Source organism: Rhinatrema bivittatum, chromosome 4 (genome assembly GCF_901001135.1).
Source record: "Rhinatrema bivittatum chromosome 4, aRhiBiv1.1, whole genome shotgun sequence".
NCBI classification, from domain to species: domain Eukaryota; kingdom Metazoa; phylum Chordata; class Amphibia; order Gymnophiona; family Rhinatrematidae; genus Rhinatrema; species Rhinatrema bivittatum.
In genome coordinates this window covers 171,241,849-171,262,385 of record NC_042618.1, presented here as the reverse complement: position 1 = coordinate 171,262,385, position 20,537 = coordinate 171,241,849, and the positions used below count along the sequence as shown (strand labels likewise).

General features: G+C 45.0%; 1 long non-coding RNA gene across 1 annotated transcript in view; it reads right to left on the bottom strand.

Moving 5' to 3' along the window:
- Positions 1-394: 394 nt before the first annotated feature.
- The window catches only part of LOC115090304, a 45,565-nt gene continuing 25,422 nt past the window's right edge, over positions 395-20,537 (bottom strand). The window contains exon 3 of the long non-coding RNA XR_003856365.1: positions 395-3,219. This is a non-coding gene — a long non-coding RNA (uncharacterized LOC115090304). The remainder of the gene's footprint in view (positions 3,220-20,537) is intronic.

Below are 20,537 nucleotides of genomic sequence, written 5' to 3'. Positions count from 1 at the left end.
TGTCCGATTGGTTATCCAGTTTTATCAGGGGAGCTCAGTTCTAGGATGCTTCCATTTGCACGTCATGCCTGGGACGGTGCCGGTCGTTTCTTACAAGGCTTTGAATTGCTTCCTATTTGTGATGTTGCTTTGGTCATTATCGGCCCAGAGGATGGGCATTGACCTTCATTACCTTACACCTTCCTTTACTTTTGGTACTAAGTTTGCCTCCCAAAAGACAGCTCCTAGTTTTCATTTGCTGCCTTCCTTTGCATCAGCCCTGCTACCAACAGGGAGGGGTTGAAAGGAGGCATCTGCGTGTTTTCTCTGCAGCACACTGCGCAGGCATGCAGTGGAAAAGGGAATTCAGCTACACACGCCAAAGTCTCACACTGAGGTATGTTTTATTTTTCATTTCAAGTATGTTTCATGTTAACATACATCCAAGTAAAATAAACGAGAAACAACCAGATGCAGAAGCTATACATTAGAAAGATTAGGATGGCAAAAGACAGATCTCTCCGTAATGAGCAAAGTATGGAGGAGAGCTTCCCCACTGCAAACTGCCATACTGGATAGCTCAGCGGTGATATTAGTTTCTCAAAAACCTGCAGCATTTCCTGTTATTCAGGCACTGAGATCCCCTCTCATCTCCCTCTGCCCGTTCCCCTCCCAACACACATACACACAGATACAGTGCTGCCACTACACCTTACTCCTGGCCCTGCAGCACCTTCTGCTATTTCAGTACGGAGACCCACACACAGTCCTGCCAATGTATCTTACTCCTGCCCTGCAGCACTCCTGCTTTTTCCAGTACTGAGATCCACACACAGTCCTGCCACTGTATCTTACTCCTGCCCTGCAGCACTCCTGCTTTTTCCAGTACTGAGATCCACACACAGTCCTGCCAATGTATCTTACTCCTGCCCTGCAGCACTCCTGCTATTCCAGTACAGAGATCCACACACAGTCCTGCCAATGTATCTTACTCCTGCCCTGCAGCACTCCTGCTATTCCAGTACAGAGATCCACACAAGTTCTGCCAATGTATCTTACTCCTGCCCTGCAGCACCCCTGCTATTCCAGTATGGAGATCCACACACAGTCTTGCCAATGTATCTTACTCCTGCCCTGCAGCACTCCTGCTATTCCAGTACAGAGATCCACACACAGTCCTGCCAATGTATCTTATTCCTGCCCTGCAGCACCCCTGCTATTCCAGTACAGAGATCCATACACAGTCCTGCCATTGTATCTTACTCCTGCCCTGCAGCACTCCTGCTATTCCAGTATGGAGATCCACACACAGTCCTGCCAATGTATCTTATTCCTGCCCTGCAGCACTCCTGCTTTTTCCAGTACTGAGATCCACACATAGTCCTGCCAATGTATCTTACTCCTGCCCTGCAGCACTCCTGCTTTTTCCAGTACTGAGATCCACACACAGTCCTGCCAATGTATCTTACTCCTGCCCTGCAGTACTCCTGCTTTTTCCAGTACTGAGACCCACACACAGTCCTGCCAATGTATCTTACTCCTGCCCTGCAGCACCCCTGCTATTCCAGTACTGAGACCCCTCTCTCACAGCTCTGTCACTGATACCCTTCAGGACTCCCTGATATTCTAGTGCTGAAACCCACACATATAACTCTGCCAATGATTCTTTGTCTCTCCCTGCAGCACCTCCTAGTGTATCATTCAGCTCCTGCACCTCAGTTCACCAGTGCATACTGTCTGAAATTATTACTAATACTGCTCAACAGCATCTGAATCTCTTCAGCACACAATACGCCCACATCTGTAGTTGCGACTTAAGAAGGAGAATGTTTTCAGGCTCCTCCTTGCTGCTAACTGCTCCTGTATGCTGTTATCTGTCTGTAGATGGCTTCACCTATTATCCCAGTCCTGGATCCTGTGAGCAGAGAACACCAAACCCTTTGATTTGGGCAGAACACTGTCATATAGACAAGTGACTTATGTGGAAATGGCTGAGGTCCAACTCAACACATTTCACATTTTAGCTAAGTCACAATCAACTTGAAATCTCTTTCTAGAAGCGAACAGCTAGAGGAGATAAACTATTATTATTTCACTGAGCAGCACTTTTGTGCAGAGAGCTGTACTTCTGAAATAACAAGAAAGTTTTTTTCTAAGTCTAAACTATTTTTTTAGAGGGGAATTTTGACAGCAGAACATACAAAGTCTATTGTGTTTTGTTTTTTTCAAATATAATTCATTTAACTAATTTTCATTCGAATGCACTTTATAAGCACTTTATAAAAATAAAGGCGTATGAAAATGAGTGCTCATATCTTTACAGAAAACAGAGAGAAAGAATAAAAGCAGGTGTACTGCATTCAGTCAGATCCTGAAAAGCAATGGGGGTCAAAGACATACATCATTTAGTCTGAATGCAGGAGGACACAGAAAAAAAAATATGACAATTACCTGCATGCATCTATTCTCCCACCCCCTGGCAGTCTTAGATATAGGAGTTTCAAATAAATGTAAAGTCTGGGGGTACTTTTATCTGTGGATTTTCCCCCTATCCTCAAAGAAAAGTGTGAGCGTGCTTTCTCTTTCAAAAATGCCTGTAGAGATTTGCATCTGCTTTTGCCGTAGGTGCTTTCTCCAGCCAAAACAAGGCACCTAGTTTTGAAAATAAAAACTTTGCATATTGTTGCCTCCACTAATCAACCCCCCCAGGAACATATCCACAAAAAAAGGTGAATAAACGTAGGCACATTGTGGAACAACATGCCTACTTCCACCTGCATTTCAACAAGCCCTTTTACAGATAATGGCTTTTGAAGATTGCCTTCATAATTCACTAATTAGCTCTAACTATGCTTTGTTGGTGTTTAGTCATGTTGCAGGCTAACAGGGTCTTTCATGCTCCTTGACACTGGATCAGTACTGCCTCAGAAAGAAGACTTGTCGCCTGTTTGGCTGCCAACAACATTTCCTGCAGAGGCCGGGAGATCTCCAGCCAAACCCAACTCTTACTTAGCTTTTGAGATCAAAGCCCAGGGGTAGTATGGCCCAAAGATGATAAATGTGACTCTTCCCTTTTTCTCTCCATCAAATGCGAGCCTGATAGAAGAAGCCATTCTAGAACTGCCTCCAATAACAAGCTCTAGTGATGAAGGTGTGGCCCACGAGTGACAGAAGTCATCTCTTTTTGTATGTCATTTCAGCAAATTGTTGTCCATTGTATACTGAATCTTTGATGAACAACTGAAAGAGATGGAGAGAGAGAAAGAGAGTCAAACAGAAAGAGAGCATCAAATAAACCCTGCCAGAGCTGTTCTTTGAAATATAGATTCCAGCAGCCAATCAGCTTCCGCAGGCGTTTCAAGAAGCAGCCAGACAACAATGGTCAATCCTCCTTTTTTTAGAAAGCATCTCAGTTATTTATCCACAATTGCCAATTTCTTCCTCTTAAAAGTTTCCCTGTTCCATTGTGTTTCAATAGGAGAGTAAGATGTCTGCCACCTTTTGCCCACAAATCTCTTTCAAGTATCTTTAAATATTAAACTGCACTATTGCTTAAGACATGGCCCACTTCCTTCTTCCCTCACTCCAAGTTTCCTTCTTTAATACTGTACAACGCTGACTCTCTCTCTCTCTCTCTTTCAGACTCGTGATTATTACTGACACCTTGAAAATCTACAGCCCTTTCTCTCTTTCACCGGTTCCCTGGGGATGTTCAGCTCTATCTCTTTTGAGAAGCTCCCTGGGGAGCACATGCTCTTTGCTTACTTGATCGTCTGACCAAAGCTGTACCTAATGTGGGATCTTCATTCAGAATGGTTTGACTTTTGGGAGGAACATGTATCACCAGTAGGTAGCTTAATACGCAGGATTATTTAATTTATTTATTTAATTTATTTATTTAGTAGTTTTTATATACCGATGAACGCTGGGAACATCTCATCGGTTCACAATAAACGAAATGCAGCAAAACGGGCTTTACAGTGAAACACAGAACTAGGAGCATAAAATTAAGCAACAGCAAGATAACAGGTCATAAAATAAAGATTCAACTGATAATACATTATATAGAAGAGTATATAACAAAAGAAGGTAATATATATATAATTATAATAAATAATATATAACAAAAGAAAGTAATGAATAAGAAATAGAATAATAAATAACAAAACAAATCATATAGAATAGTATATAACAAAAGGAAGTAATGAATAAGAAATATAATAATAAATAACAAAACAAATCATATAGAATAGTATATAACAAAAGGAAGTAGGGGTATAAGGGAAAAGGGCGAACTGGGGGGGTTGAAAGGAGGAGGGAGGGCGAGAAATTCTCACGGAAGAATCACGACCGAGTTACAGTTAAATTCACTGTTAAGTTTTCCTATCCCTTTCTCCCTAGAAATGGCATCGCCATCATCAGAGGCTGGTGGAGTGTGTCTGTAGTCAGGGAGCTTTTCTCATGAACAATGAGTCCCAACATCAGAGCCTAAAATGTTGCATCTACAAACCTTTGTAGTGTGCACTCAGACCCATGGGATGGAAGTCTCTTCGTACCAGAGCAGTGATGAACAGGGGCAGTCGCTGAGATCTTCCCCAGAGGACAGGGAACAATGTGACATTCATCACTGAGGAAAACATGAACCGTGTAAGGAGAAATATATATTTTTTTTTACCAGCCCACTGGCCTAAGCAAGTTACGGTGCTCAGCAAAGCTGGAGATGCTGTCATTTGAATAAATACTTAGAATTTAACTCTGTACCTGCATATCTCCCAATACATCCTACTGAAGTTCAGGCTGAATAGATCCCTTTGCCATTACACAAATGCATTACAGAATGAGTGCAACTGCAGAAATAAGTGGGGTGTGTTGCACTGCATGCAAACGTGAGGATTTGAGACAAGAGGAACATACCAGTCATCAGTCAGGTAAGAAGGCTGCAAATTAATATCTGGACAGCCTTGCTGTGCACATTCTCTTGCTCTTTCTTCCATACAGAAACACAGACTATGGCTGCAGAATAAGACCCCAAGGCCAGTTTCACCTGCTGTCCACTGTTCTGCTCTGCTTCAAGATGGCAATCCCCACTTGATTTTTGGTTACTTTCATTAACTCTCAAAGAAGGTGCCTCTGTGTTTATCACACACTTTCTTGAATTCTGATATTGTTTTTGACTTTGCCACTGGAAAGCTGGTCCATGCATCCACCATGCTTTCTGTGGAGAAATATTTCCTTAAGTTACTCCACAGTTTATCCCCTTTGAGTTGCAAATTATAACTTCTTGATCTATTTATTTTCAATGAAAAATATTTTCTCCCTGTATATTTATTCCTGTGTGGTATCTGAATGTATCTATCGTATCTTCCCCACCTCCTGCCCCTGCCTGTTCTTTTCTGTAGGCTAGGATATACATATATCTAGGTCCTGAATCTCATTTCATAGGGCTTATGGCAGGGGTGACCAACTCTGGTCCTCGAAAGTCATATACAGACCTGGTTTTCAGGATATCCACAATGAATATGCATGAGATAGCTTTGCATACAATGCAGGTACTGCATGCATATTTATCTCATGCATATTCATTGTAGATATCCTGAAAACCTGGCCTGTTTGTGACTTTCAAGGGCCAGAGTTGGCTACTCCTGGTTTATGGCATAGACCAAACCATGTGGTAGCCTTTTCCTCACAAATCAAAGAGCCAGTCAAACTTACCTTAGCACTAATAATCCACACAATAGAAAGGAACAGTAACAGAATCTTAAAGGCGATGACGATAACCAATTCGTAAGTGCCTAATTAGGGGGTCAGCAAGCTGGGAAAACATACTAAACCTCTTTAGAAAGAGATCCCCCAGACTACTCAAAAACTCACCCATACGGCCCACAAAGGGTGCCAAAAAAATGTCTATTTTTCAAAAAGCTTTTAGTTGCAAATAGAAATCAATGTTAACAATAATCACATACTTTCCCTGGAAAAAGAAGGCACAGCAACAAATGTAACAAAAAGGTCAACCCCGCCCCGACGTCAGCTGGCACTTCGGACAACCTGCATCAGGGGGAACTTATCTTTAATAGTCGATCATTTCATATTGTATCTTCCAATACGTTTTGCATGCATTGCCTCATGCAAATCTCTCTCATGCATGTTTATTGTGGATACCCTAAAAACCTCTCTGGCTGGATGGGCCCCGAGGGCAGGGTTGAGATGTACAATACATATTTCTCCCTTCTAAGGGAGAATGTGTGTAGTGTCTGTTTTGCTGTTGGTATTATTCCACACCACTTGTGTACTAATTGCCCAAGCCAAACTTATCTAACTACTGGGAGGTCCATATTCAGCTTCCGTGCGGCTCTGCTAGTTAACTGGATAAACTTTTCTGGCTAACTAATGCTGTATATTCAGCGGCTCAGCCACACTGCTGAATATACTCGGATATCCTAAAAGTAGCTGGATATGTTTATCAGGTTAACTTTAGGACAGGTCTGCCGCATGACCTGTCCTAAAGGGCTGGAACAGCCCTGACTTATCCAGCCAAGTTCCAGCAGGCTAAATAGTTATCTGGCTACAATTTAGCTGGATAGGTGACTAGATTTTCATCTAACTGGATGTCGTCTTAGTTATCCAGCTAACAGGTCAATCCAGTACCGAGCGGTAGGAAGAGCTGCGTTAGTGCCCGGCGCACCCGCGGTTGCCGCACACACAGTGCAGCTCACCTACCACTCGATCCTGTATGTAAATAGCTTGCTAATGCAAGCTGCATCTAAGAAGCGTCCGTGAAGCGTTAGGCCCGCGCAACCCGTTTTACTGTATAGAGCGCTATACAGTAACCTGGGTGCGGGCCTAACGCTTCACGGACGCGCTGGTATCTGTCATTTCAAATGACATTTGAAATGACAGATACCAGGAGGTGGACAGTTCTCCGACGCTCGGGATTGTCAGCCCTCTCTCCCCTCCTCCCGAAGCAACAAAAGCAATTGGCTGCTCAAGACGTGACATCACGACGTTTGGCGTCACGGCATGTGACATCACGTCTTGAGCGGCCAATTGCACGCATAGGGGCCGCTTTCCCCCGTGCAGGCGTCCATCTTCGCCGGGAGGCAGGGGAGGGGAGCCGCGATCCGTTTCTGCTGATGGCCGTCTCCTCCGGGGGATTGCAAAAAAAGTAAGTCGCTTGGTCGCTTCACACTGCCAGTCCTCTCTCCCCTCCTCCCGGAGCAAGGCTGCTTTTCGCGCCTTGCCTCGGGAGGAGGGGAGAGAGGGACTGGCCATCCCGAGCGTAAGATTGCCCGTCCTCTCTTCCCTCTCTCTCTTGCAACTTTTTTTTTCGATTTTTTTTGCTTTTGTTGCTTCGGGAGGAGGGGAGAGGACTGGGGCTGCCCCGGAGACCGGCACCCATTGACGCGGCCAGGGCAGGAGAGCGGGGGCTGGGGGAAAGTTTGCCGCCTACCCTTACCCCTGCCTCTAACGCAGGGGTAGGGGTAGGCGGTAAGTTAGCAGGTTAAACGCGCTGCAAAACGGCAGGGTAAAAAAGGGATAGTCGGGGCGCGCGTTACTGGATGGTAGGGAATAGCTAATTCGATCGTTTGCATGCAATATACATGCCGCGTGCGGAAGGGGTTGCCCGGGGATTTTAGGACGCGGTAGGAGTAAGTTAAAGGGGATAGACCTGTAAATGTGTTTGAATATGGACCTCTGGAAAAACCCTTACAGATTGATCCAGTAAAGTGCGGCCGCGTTTACCCAGCTCCTAACTCGCGTTCTACTCACTTTCCGGCCGCGTTAGCCCTTCCTGCGATACACTATCCCCTTTAACCTACTCCTACTGCGTCCTAAAATCCCTGGGCAACCACTTCCGCACGCGGCATGTATATTGCATGTAAACGATCGAATCCAGTAACGCGCGCCCCGACTATCGCTTTTTTACCCTGACGTTTTGCCGCGCGTTTAACCTGCTAACTTACTGCCTACCCTTACCCCTGCAGGGGTAAGGGTAGGCGGCAAACTTTCCCCCAGCCCCCGCTCTCCTGCCCTGGCCGCGTCCATGGGTGCCGGTCCCCGGGGCAGCCCCAGTCCTCTCCCCTCCTCCCGAAGCAAAAAAAAAAAAAAAGCGAAAAAAAAGTAGCAAGAGAGAGAGAGGGGAGAGGACGGGCAATCCTACGTTCGGGATTGCCAGTCCCCCCCTCCCCTCCTCCCGAGGCAGGCGCAAAAAGCAGCCTTGCTCCGGGAGGAGGGCAGGGGGGACTGGCAGTGTAAAGCGACGAAGCGACTTACTTTTTGCAGCCCCCCCCTGCGGACATCGGCAAGGACGACCGCGGCTCCCCTCTCCTGCCTCCAGCTGCTCACGAAGATGGACGCCTGCACGGGCAAAAGCGGCCCCTGTTCGTGCAATTGGGCCGCTCAAGGCGTGACGTCGCGTGCCGTGACGCCAAACGTCACGCCTTGAGCGGCCCAATTGCACGAACAGGGGCCGCTTTTGCCCGTGGAGGCGTCCATCTTCGCGAGCAACTGGAGGCAGGGAGCCGCGGTCGTCTTCGCCGATGTCCGGAGGGGGGCCTGCAAAAAGTAAGTCGCTTCGTCGCTTTACACTGCCAGTCCCCCCTCCCCTCCTCCCGGAGCAAGGCTGCTTTTCGCGCCTGCCTCGGGAGGAGGGGAGGGGGGACTGGCAATCCCGAGCATAGGATTGCCTGTCCTCTCTCCCCTCGCTCTTGCTACTTTTTTTTCGCTTTACACTGCCAGTCCTGTCTCCCCTCCTCCCGGAGCAAGGCTGCTTTCGCGCCTTGCTTTGGGAGGAGGGGAGAGGGCTGACAATCACCCGCCCGCCGGCTCCCGCCTCGATGACAGCCCGCCTGCTACCGCCTCGATGAACTCGCTCCCGCCTCGAACGCGCGCCCGCCGACTCCCACCAGTAAGTTAACTTTTTTTACACTTTTGTTTTTTACACTTTTGTTTAAATTTTCGCCTGCGCCTTGCTTCGGGATGGGGGGAACCATCCACTTCCTGGTACCTGTCATTTCAAATGTCAGTTGAAATGACATTTGAAATGACAGGTACCAGCGCTCCCAGGATACTGTATAGGCGCTGTATTAAGCGCCTATACAGTAAAATGGGTTGCGCGGGCCTATCCCTTCGCCTAACGCTTCGCAGACGCGGCTTGCATTTGCATGCAATTTAAATAGAGTATCGAGCGGTATGTGAGCAGGACTGTGCGTGCAAGGAACGAGCGTGCGCCCGGCACTGCCGCACTCTTTCTAACGCGGCCTTGCTGTATCGACCTGTTAGTCTTTCAGTTCTGATCCAAGTCCTTGCTTTCACTCCAGTCATTGCCTGTGTTGCTGGCCCCACTACAGCTGAACCTTCAGTGACATTAGGGCTATCATTCTGCTCCTTTGGGCTACTTACCCTGGTATTGCTCCTCTTGGCTTCCTATTTCCCTCGAAGGCTAGAGCCTTTTTGCTATAAAAAATATTTGAACATGTGAAGATGTGAAGATGCGCACCTTTCCTGGAGGAAGATGGAGCTGCACCTGTGCCCTGCCATTGCTTTGAGAACAATTGCCCAATGCCTAAAGAATTCTTTTCAAGCTACAGGGGAGTTGGGATCCTGTGTGCTCTTTAGATGCAATTTCAACAGAAGAGATTAGAAAGGAATAACAAACACAGGCTGAAAGAGTCTGTAAATATTTCAGAAAAGGGTTTTCCTTAAGATGAAAGAACCAGACATAGGGTGCGGAATAAAGGATCTGTAATCTCATCTTTCACATGAAGGGGACGGGGCACAGTTACTTCAGCCTCAGTTTTATTCACTGCTGTAAATAAACATGCTGTGGGCACGACCCACTGTTGGCACTGCCAAGGCTGGATATGTATATTAAAAAAAAAAAAAAAAACCCAACAGGAAAACAAGAACAAAATTCTCTCTCTCTCTCTGACTCTCTCTCTATGTACACTTGGCTTCTCTGCTTGTAGACTTAGGCTAAGTGGCACCTGGAGGGAATTAAGCCAAAGTATTCAAACTCCCTGCAAACCTTTTGTGGAGCAAATTCTTGTGGTCACCAATTGCATTTGCTGCAAATTATACAAGCGCGGTTTATTTTGTTCAAATCGAAGCATGCAGTTGGGCTTGAGTAAAAAGCCGAGGCGTAGGACTGCGGTCTGTATGCCATTCAGGATTTACGGGCATGGGGATAAAGAGAAGGAAAAAAAGAGTCAGTTAATAATAGGACCTTCGGGGAGCCGTTGCCTCTGAACTTCTGCCTGTTTAGATGGTTAGCGCCTCTAAAGATTTTACTCTTCGAGGGGGTGTTTTCAGTGGAGGACGAAAAAGAAAAAAACAAAAATCCCCCAAACAAACAAACCATCTCCTAGGTAGACATAATAGCTGATCAAGGGAGGGCAATATAGGGGAAAAAAAATTGTTTTAACAATAAAAGATTAAAATGCTCCCCATGCAATGGCACTTGACCACAGCATATTTCATTGCTGTCAAGTGCTTCGGCGTGACCATCTTAACAAGTGAGCAAATAATAAGGGAACTGGCTAGCTGGCCCAAAGTGTGATCATTTCCTTCAGATAATGTTAATTTCCAGCATCATATCAGCTGCAACTTTGTAAAAGGAGAGGTGGCTGGGAAAGACCGATCAGCAAGGTTTCACCCAGAAGAAAAAAAAAAAATGAAGTGGGCACGGATCTACAAATGGTGTGGATAAGACTGAGATGGTTTTAAGAAAATGCAGGCCTATACTGCACATTTAGATTGGTCCCAGACTTACAAAAGACCCTGGATATCCCTACATTTCCGATATATTTTTCGTCACCAGCAATGAGAGACAGCTTAGTATGTCAAGTGCTAAATATCGTTGTAACATTCCTCATTACAGTCATCCCTGTCGAGAACTCTTGGAATATAAAAATCTATAGTCACATGGAGGCTCATTTCTAGAGGGCCAGTGGAAGGATTATGCATCTCCATTCCCAAGATCCAACTCCTTAAACTAGCAAAATGTACTGACAACCGACATGAACCAATTACATCTGAAGGTGAAAGGTCAGGTACACGGAGCTATCCTAGCATGACCAAGGCTTTCCACCACAGATTAATACATTCAGTAATAGCGTTCTTGAAAAAGACTCCTCATAACATACCGCTATCTTTTTGTGATATCTTGAATAAACCTGTGACTTGTTTATTGTTTGTAGGTTATGAAAACTGATACTTGGTGGGGGGGTGGGGGGGGAGGAGGTCACTGATGCAGTGGGTTTGTGCACTTATCTTTCATCTTGAAACCACTGCTCAAATCAAGTTTAAATGCAATGTAAAATAGATTTGGCGAGTCTCAACCTCATCTTCAGTAGACGAGAGTTCAATTTCATTATAGCACTTCACAATTTAGCAACCGTGTGCTCAGCTGAAGTACTGGAAGGGGAGTTCCAGGATTTACCCGCTTGCAAGTCTATCGTTTGAGCAGTTCCTTGGCTCCTGGCTGCAGACTTACGCATGGGATGGATAGACAGACAGATAGATGGACACAGCAAGCCTTTACCTTGCATTAAATGTTTGCTTTTGGAAATATTTATGCTATTTTGTAATCATGTCGAGATCCATATTCAAAAACATTTAGCTGACTAACTCAGACGTTATGACAAACCAGTAAAAATCTAGCCACTTACACAGTGCTATATAATCAATATATCAAAAAAAGAACCAACTGGTTCATTCACTGAGGGGTGGATTTTAAATGCCCTGTGCGCGTAAATCCGGCTGAATTTACGCGCGCAGGGCCCTCGCGCGCCGGCGCACCTATTTTGCATAGGCCGTCGGTGCGCGCAGAGCCCTAAGACGCGCATAAGTCCCGGGGCTTTGTAAAAAGGGCGGGTCGGGGCGTGCCCGGAGCAACGCGGCATTTTGGGGGCGGCGACGGGGGTGTGGTTTCGGCCCGGGGTGTTCCGGGGGCGAGGTCTCCAGACCAGCCCCCGGGACCGGAACACGGAGCGGGGCTGCTGGCCAGCGCGCGCAAAGTTACAGGGGGAGTTTAGATAGGGCCGGGGGGGGTGGGTTAAGTAGGGGAAGGGAAGGGAAGGTGCGGGGGAGGGCGAAGGAAAGTTCCCTCCGAGGCTGCTCCGATTTCGGAGCGGCCTCAGAGGGAACAGGCAGCGCGCGCTGGGCTCGGCGCGCGCAGGTTGCACAAATGTGCACCCCCTTGCGCGCGCCGACCCCGGATTTTATAAGATACCATGGAATCTACCCGGTATCTAGCCCATGGAATCTACCCGGTAACCTAGCCCATGGAATCTACCCGGATGAGCTAAAAACGGTGTCCCTCAAACCCCTCTTGAAGAAACCCAACTTGGACACAAAAGAACTCTCCAATTTCAGACCTATATCCAACCTCCCTTTTCTTGCAAAGCTCACAGAGAAAGTAGTGAACACACAACCCTCTGACTACCTTGAGGAACATAAAATACATACCCTTCCCAGTACGGCTTCCGGAAATCATCCAGTACAGAAACCCTGCTCATCTCCCTATCAGACCACATCCTTATGGGCCTTGACAAAGGGCTTTCTTACCTACTGGTCCTCCTAGATATCTCTGCGGCTTTCGATACGGTGAACCACGCCATCCTTCTAAACCGTCTCTCAGACATCGGATTATCTGGACTCGCCAAAAGATGGTTCGACTCCTTTCTCAACAACAGAAGCTGCAAGGTCAGAGTTAATAACAAAGAATCCCCAAGTTACAAGTCAACGCTAGGCGTCCCCCAAGGCTCTTCTTTATCCCCTATCCTTTTCGATATCTACTTACTGCCCCTTTGTCATTTGCTCACAAACCTAAATTTAATACACTACCTCTATGCAGATGACGTGCAGATCTTGATCCCCATAAAAGATTCTCTTCCAAAAACGCTTACCTACTGGGAAAATTGCCTTAAGTCCATCAACAGCCTCCTCACCAGCCTGAACCTGGTTCTCAATGCAGCCAAGACAGAAATCCTTCTTATCTCCCCTGACCACCCGGCCAACACCAATCAAACAGTCCCTGACCCACAGATATCTCAAGCAAGAGATTTAGGAGTAATCCTAGATAATCATCTAAATTTAAAGAAATCAATCAACAACATCACTAAGGATTGTTTCTATAAGCTTCAAGTTCTGAAAAGACTCAAACCCCTTCTTCACTTCCAGGACTACAGAACCGTCCTTCAGTCAACGTTATTCTCAAAAACTGACTACTGTAATGCTTTACTCCTGGGGCTCCCTATCTCCGCCACCAAACCACTACAGATGCTCCAGAACACAGCAGCCAGAATCTTAACCAACACCAACCGGCGAGCTCACATCACCCCCATTCTCCGAAACCTACACTGGCTGCCAATAAAATACAGAATCCTACATAAAACACTCACTATGATCCACAAAAACCTCCACAGTCAGCTCACACTAGACCTTCAGATCCCTTTCAAACTCTACTCTTCTGCAAGACCCATCAGAGAAGCATATAAAGGAACCCTACTAGTCCCACCTACTAAATCCACCCGCCTAACTTCCACCAAAGAACGTGCATTCTCCACAGCGGGCCCAGTCCTTTGGAACAAATTGCCGACTGACCTAAGACTGGAACCCTGCCTTCTTACTTTCCGAAGAAAACTTAAGACTTGGCTTTTCCTCCAAGCCTTCCCCTAATTCTGAAAGTGTCATTTCAGACTCAGCTCAACTGACGGGACGTTCGCACTAATCCCAGTACCCTTCATATGTATTTTACCTCTAGTTTTTTTTTTCTGTCTTTCTACTTCCTGGCTACTATAGCCCCCAAGTTCATTCTCCTTGTTATATGTAACTTTGCTTCGGCTTTCTTGTTTGGTTAACCAGTTAATCCCCAAGTTCCATGTAAACCGGTCTGATATGAATCCCTTCATGAAGACCGGTATAGAAATATGTTAAATAAATAAATAAATAAATAAATAAATAAATAAAATGTCTTTCTGTTATATTCAATGTTATTCTCTCCTTTTTAGCAAGGGTTTAAACAAATTTTGTTAACCTACACGTCAAGTGGGACTAAGGTGTCTCGGCACTCCGGAAAAATTTTTTTTTTTTTTTTGGGTGGTAGGTTGGGGTTTCATTTAATCGTGTAGGCAACCCTGCCTCTTTCGAGCATATTATAATCATAAACCTGCCAACCTCCTCCTGTTTTTTTGTGTATATGTGTTCATGCAAACAAAACTTTTTTTTGGTATGTTAAACACTTTCTTAATTCATACAAGGTACGCAAGACATCCAACAAAGTATATGGACCGAACGAGGTCTTTGATAGTGCTCCAAAAATATTGTTGAAATGACACTTCTCCACCGCAGAATGTGAAGTAAATCTCTTATAGATATTTGAAAACACACTCTTTCTACATGATGAAAACTCTCTGTCCGTTCTATCACAACTCAAAATATATATAATCCCAACATGTACATATTTCAGATGACCAGCGTCCTTCTTCAGGGGATGTACCGGCAAGTGGTGTCAGACACTCTATATGCAAAATTACGGTGCTGATATTAAAGATTGTTACTTTCCTTAAAGTTGCACGATTGAAGATTCGGTCACGAAGATTATTCCATGATTAGTTCATCTTTTTCTTAAGTAACTTCAAAGTATGCCACGGTGAATTGCTGTCGTCTTCACCTTCACCTCGTCTGGATGTCGACTGAACCTGTGTCCGAAAGAGCTCCTTATATCCAAAGCGCTGTGCGCAAATGAAAACCAATCAGGTGGGTTTGCACGTTCCTCTATCCTATGGGAGAACACTGTGCTCCCCAGTATTTTCCTTGAAGGGTGCAACCGTACGCTCAACAAATTAGATCATACGTAAAAGACACTTCACATTTTTTGGTTCTTTTACAATCTCAGGTTATCAGTCAAGAAAATTATATCATGGGCACTATGGACATTAATTCATTGTATACCAATATTCCACAGAACAGAGCTCTGCAGACAGTTATACAGGCCCTGGCACAATGCACCATACCCCATAGATTTTCCAATGAATTATTAATTGATCTTACTGAAATAGTACTATTCAATAATTATTTTTGGTTTGGCCAGGAATGTTTCCATCAAATTCACGGAATCCCTATGGGGTCACCTTTAGCACCGGCAATAGCAAATTTATACGTGGCAGATTTTGAGGAGAGCCACATAATTACATCCGAGTGGTGGACAGATATTAAGTGCTGGTTCAGGTTTAGAGATGACATCTTTTTCATTTGGACCGGTACAGATCAGCGGCTACAAAGGTTTCTCTCATGGATAAATACTATGGACAGCAATCTGCAATTTACAGCACAAACTTCTTCAGAATAAGATGCATATGTTCTACCGATGAGGAATATGAAGTTCAGGCAAATATGTTGAAGGAGAGATTTGCAGGCAGAGGTTATCCCTATAAAGCTATCCAGAGGGCTTATAAAAGGGCTAAATTTAGCGATCGCCAACAGTTGTTGGCGTATAAACCCAAAAAGGAAATCAGTCGCTTGGTGTGTGTTCTAAAACAGTCCACAGCCATGGGAGCAATTATAGCAGCCATCAAAAAACATTGGCATGTACTGGCTTTACATAAGGAACTCGCAGAGACTCCGATGTTTGCCATATCGAGAGGAAGAAACATTCGAGATACATTAGTACATGCTCAATTGGCACATGAGAGCTCCATAGAGGAAATAGTAGGTCATCAAGTATGTGGATGGTGTAGCTGGTGTTCCCAGTCCATAGTGGGCAAAGAGTGGACAGACCCAGTGATGCACTACAAAGTTTGGAGAAAGAGTAACACCAATTGTAATTCCAGCAATGTATTATACGTGATCATCTGTCCGTGTCCTAAACTTTATGTTGGACGCACATCACGCCCGGTTTGAGTAAGACTAAGCGAACACAAATCAAGATACACTACAGCGAAAATGACGGCACAGATGGTACAGCACTTGACAACTGCAGCCCATAACATACGGGATCTGAAGTGGACAGTGCTTGAACAAGTAGTAGTTTCCAATCTCGGTTGTGATTTAAATGCCCAACTGAATTATCGGGAACTATTTTGGATTTATACTTTAAGGTCATCTATCCCCACAGGCATGAATGATGAATTGAATCTGTCGACGATTATATAACAAACAAGTTGGGCATCGGTGTCAGATTTTTCAATTTGAAATTAACCTGGGACCCCTTCCCTTTGAAGTAGACGCTGGTGTACAGGGTTATACCACGAGACCAACACATCTATACTCTGCTCGTTTCCTCCATTAATCAATATTAAATTCAAAATTCTTATTGGATTGTTACAGTAAGGTCCTCATATGGGATTGCATTTATCATCAAACGTTCCTGTTTGATTAATGATTACTACAAATGTCCTCTATTGGTTTAATATTAAACACAAAATTCTCATAGGATTGTTTCCGTAAGGTCCTCACATTGTATCACATTTACCACTAAATGTCTTTGGCAGTTCCCCATCAGGTCCAGAGCACGCACAACAGCACATACAAGTGGGTGTGGTTTCACACCCTTCAAGGAAAATACTGGGGAGCACAGTGTTCTCCCATAGGATAGAGGAACGTGCAAACCCACCTGATTGGTTTTCATTTGCGCACAGCGCTTTGGATATAAGGAGCTCTTTCGGACACAGGTTCAGTCGACATCCAGACGAGGTGAAGGTGAAGACAACAGCAATTAACCGTGGCATACTTTGAAGTTACTTAAGAAAAAGATGAACTAATCATGGAATAATCTTCGTGACCGAATCTTCAATCGTGCAACTTTAAGGAAAGTAACAATCTTTAATATCAGCTCCGTAATTTTTGCATATAGAGTGTCGGACACCACTTGCCGGTACATCCCCTGAAGAAGGATGCTGGTCGTCTGAAATATGTACATGTTGGGATTATAAATATTTTGAGTTGTGATAGAACGGACAGAGAATTTTCATCATGTAGAAAGAGTGTGTTTTCAAATATATATAAGAGATTTACATCACATTCTGCGGTGGAGAAGTGACATTTCAACAACATTTTTGGAGCACTATCAAAGACCTCATTCGGTCCATATACTTTGTTGGATGTCTTGTGTACCTTGTATGAATTAAGAAAGTGTTTAACATACCAAAAAAAAGTTTTGTTTGCATGAACACATATACACAAAAAAACGGGAGGAGGTTGGCAGGTTTATGATTATAATATGCTCGAAAGAGGCAGGGTTGCCTACACGATTATATGAAACCCCAACCTACCACCCAAAAAAAAAAAAATGTTTTCCGGAGCGCCGAGACACCTTAGTCCCACTTGATGTGTAGGTTATCAAAATTTGTATAAACCCTTGCTAAAAAGGAGATAATAACATTGAATATAACAGAAAGACATATTCTCACAGTGAATGAACCCGTTGGTTCTTTTTTTGATATATTGTTAACTCAGTCGTTAGGCAGCTAAATTAAAATTTGGTCACATATCTGGATAAGTTCTAGCTGGCTAATAAATTAGGTGACTAGAATTTAGCCGGATAGGTTAGGAGCATTCCGGGGGTGTAAATGGGAGGAAAGTTAGCTAGCTAAGGGGGTCATTTTCCAAAGGTATCACACGTGAAAAGAGACTTTTTGCACCTAGAACAGGGCGGGTTCTGGGCGGCATCCACACCGGAAGGGGAGGAGTCGTGGTGGCACCGGGGCGGATGCCGCAAAGACATCGTTGACGGCGAAAAGGTAAGGAGCCTTATCGCCATCAGTAACGCGGCCAATAGCACCACCTTTCCCGGTGGCGCTATTGGTTTGCGAAAGCCAGCAGCGATAGCACCGCGGTGGTGCGATCACTGCCGGCTTTCGCAGGCCTGCCCCCACTTCGCCCCTGTTACCGCTGGATTTTCTAAGTTCTGCGAACTTAGAAAATCCAGGCCTAAATTAACCAGCTCCCTCAAATATTCAGAGTTATCCAGATGTCTTAGCCTGCTAAGTTTGCTCGGGCCAAACAGCTGTCCTAAAGTTAGTTGGCTATGGTTAATAGTGCGACTGCACTATTGAGTATACCTCCAAAATTAAGGGCCTCATTTACTAAGCATTTTTCCCATAGGCACAGAATGGGAGAAAAGCCTTAGTAAATCAGGCTCTAGGGCCTAGATTTATCAATCTGCAGTAAATATCGCATGCGATAGGAAAAGGGGCGTGTTTTATGGTAATAGACTATTTATCGCAATGTGCGTTATCTTAGCGCTTCGCATAGGTATTACCGCAATGTTTGTTAACTTTTCGCACTTTGCGATAATACCTACATAATTGCATTTTCCTACCTGCAAAGTGCTCATTTCACCACTTGGGGGGGGGGGGGGAGAGAGAGATTTGTACATGCAGAGTGAGACATATGAACAGAATAGTACACTCTTGTGAAGATTTGATGTCCTTCGGAGTGAGGAAACTCACACAAAGATGAGATTTGTACAATGTTCTTTCAACCTGGCTTGATGGACTCTCTACCTGGGTAACATCAAGCTAGGTGTTGTGTCCGTCGGTTCCCGACGCCCTGTCTCCGCCCTCCTTACCTCTTTGGCACCTCCCTCTTCGTCCGCGGGAAGATTGCCTGCCGCGGCATCCTTCTGCCGAGGTCCTCCAGTGTCCCTGGACTGGCTAGACGCTGCAACCCGCCATGTTTCCTGGAGGCCTAGGGGCACGCGCGGCGCGGCCCTGACTGAAGTACCGGTGATGGCGCGAACCTCGGGGGCGTCCCCCGAAGATGACATCACCCGCGACGGATATATAAGGTCTTAGAATTTGCTAACACATCGAGTTAGCAAGGTTTGACTACGGACTCGCTTCGACTTTCCAAGCTACTCTGCCTCCTCGGACTTACTAGGGGTATCCGCTCCTCGGGGGCCTCGCTCTTTTCTTTGTTTTTCAGGTGACAGTCTGGAACCAGTACTCGCTCCTCGAGGGCCCTCGTTCCCAGACTTTCTCGATACACTCTTTTGCCTGGAAGTCATCACTGCCAACTATATCAGTGAGTTACCATCGCTCTCTCAGAGCTTTCCCTGGAACCAGGTACTCGCTCCTCGAGGGCCTATACATTCCAGCTCCTGGGCTTCTATGAGACATTGTGTGAGTGTTACCATCTGGTTCAGTACATGAACTCTGCATATCCTGCCTACTCACTATATTTCAATTTCTCTACAGCTCAGCCTCCAGGGATCGCTGTTCCAGTATCTGAGGGATTACAGCCCAGCCGGGCATTCCAGCTCACCCTGCCACCTCTGGTGGTTCAGTATACTGTCTAATACAAGAACTAGTGTGTGTCTGTCTCCATACTCTGAGCCTGACCGTGGTTCCGTTCGGGATCTTCCCCTGGGGGCATGGTCATCTGCCACCGGTCCAAGGATCCACCCACAACTCTCCTAATTAACAACAGATTGCTAATTCCAAGCAGACTGTTAACTCCGAACTGAACACTAGGTTGAGAGAACACTGTACAAATCTCATCTTTGTGTGTTTTCTCACTCCGAAGGACATCAAATCTTCACAAAAGATTCTGTTCTGTTCATACGTCTCACTCTCATGTAAAAGTGGCCCCTAACCCCTAAACTACTACCTAAACCTCACCTCGAGTTACTAAGTGGGCCTCCTATAGTAGCTTAAATAGCTGCTTACTATGGTGCCACCCCTACAGTCTCTCTCTCTCCCTCCCTCTCTCAGGCCCTTCCCCAGCCTAAAAATACCCAAAACAAAGTTTGCGAAAAAATCGCAAATAGCATTATGGGCATAACGCAAGATATTGCACAGCTTAACGCAACTGAAAAAGATGTAGTTATTTTCAGCGATATCATGCATTATGGCATTGTACTTTGCGAAGCCAGTCCACTTTTGCAGAAATCCCTCCCCCGACTCCTCCCCTTTAAAAAATTTGCATCGCAACATGCGTTATGGTGCTTATCGCATGCATTAAGGTTTTTTTGCATGCGAAAATGCCTTAACGCATACGAAAACGCCATAACGCAATTTGATAAATGACCCTGTCAGTTTGCTATCTGGAATGTGTCTGAATATGGACCTTGTCATTTTTTGCACAATTTTCTAATGCATATTTCTTTTAAGGAGGATCTATGCTAAGTGGCCAATCAAACAATACAGGTTGCTGTTGCAATTTTTCTGGAGTAGACATTTAATTAATATTTCGTCCTGGGCAAACAGCTAACCAATCTCAAAGTTTACCTTACTTATTGCGCAACTGGAAAGATGGTACAATTTAAAATCTTCATCATGTTGGCCACCTGAGGAACCTCTTATTTTTTTCATGTGTTTTCATCGACAAATATCTCAAAGACAGGAAAGATTACAGCAATTATTTATTTTATTTTATTTTTTTCAATTTAAACTTTATTGACATTGTAAGCAATAACAGTAACAACACAAAGTCAACAACATTTTCCCTCATACAATGTCACACGTTTACCCCCACTTCCCTTGCACAATCAATTTATATCAAGTGCGTAAAAAGTTCTATATCCAAAATAAAAGATAATGGAAGCAAAAGTAAAAACC